The sequence below is a fragment of the Colobus angolensis genome, unplaced genomic scaffold (assembly GCF_000951035.1).
Source record: "Colobus angolensis palliatus isolate OR3802 unplaced genomic scaffold, Cang.pa_1.0 Scaffold2, whole genome shotgun sequence".
NCBI lineage: Eukaryota > Metazoa > Chordata > Mammalia > Primates > Cercopithecidae > Colobus > Colobus angolensis.
Genome location: NW_012115154.1, coordinates 6,479,907 through 6,481,092, shown reverse-complemented (window position 1 = coordinate 6,481,092; position 1,186 = coordinate 6,479,907).

Sequence of the window (1,186 nt, the reverse complement as noted above, 5' to 3'; positions counted from 1 at the left end):
TGACCTCGTGATCCGCCCGTCTCGGCCTCCCAAAGTGCTGGGATTACAGGCTTAAGCCACCGCGCCCGGCCGCTTATTGGCCATTTCTTTAGAAAAATGTCTTTCAGATCCTTTGACCATTTTAAATTTGATTGTCTTTTTATTATCAAATCATAAAATTTCTTTTGTATTGTCTGTATATGAGGTCCTTATCAGACATGTGATTTACAAATATATTCTCCCAATCTGTGGATTAACTTTTTCTTTCTTTCTTTTCTTTTTCTCTTTTTTTTTTTTAGGTGGTGTCTCGCTCTGTCACCCAGGCTGGAGTACAGTGGCACAATCTTGGCTCACTGCAACCTCCATGTACTGGGTTCAAGTGATTCTCCTGCCTCAGCCTCCCGAGTAACTGGGATTACAGGCGCCTGCCACTATGCCTGGCTAATTTTTGTATTTTTAGTATAGACAGGGTGTCTTCATGTTGGCAGGCTGGTCTCGAACTCCTGATCTCAAGTGATCCACTCACCTTGGCCTCCCAAAGTACTGGGATTACAGGTATAAGTCACCACACCCCGCTGACAGGGTCTCACTCTTACCCAGGCCGGAATGCAGTGGCATGATCATAGCTCACTGCAGCCTCAAACTCCTAGGCTCAAATAACCTTCCTGCCTTAACCTCCTGAGTAGCTGGAACTACAGCCATGCACCAGCTAAGTGTTTTTTTTTTTTTTTTTAAATAATTTTTTTGTAGACATAGGGTTCACTGTGTTGCCCAGGCTGATCTCCAGCTCCTGGCATCAATCAATCCTCCTTCCTCAGTCTCCCCAGTAGCTTAGACTACAGACGCATTCCACTGCACCTGGCTCCAATGAATACTTTTCATTATGGTACATTTCACTTTGGACCAGTCACATTTGAAAGGCTTGATGGCCATGTGTGGCCATGGCTATTACCTTGGAGAGTGCAGGTTAGAGGATTAGATGGCACTAGATTGAAACTATGGAGGTCAGAGACTGGATTTCACTCTTACATTTGTAGAACCCATCAAAGTGTCCAGGATATAGGAAAGGTTCAAGAAATATTAATTGCTTGATTAGTTATTAATAATTACACTAGCAGGTTGGGCTGTAATCACATGAAGCCTTGTGCCTGTGCTGTGCCTGTGGCTCAAGAAAATGCCCCAGGTGTTTCTGGGGTGATCAAAATCT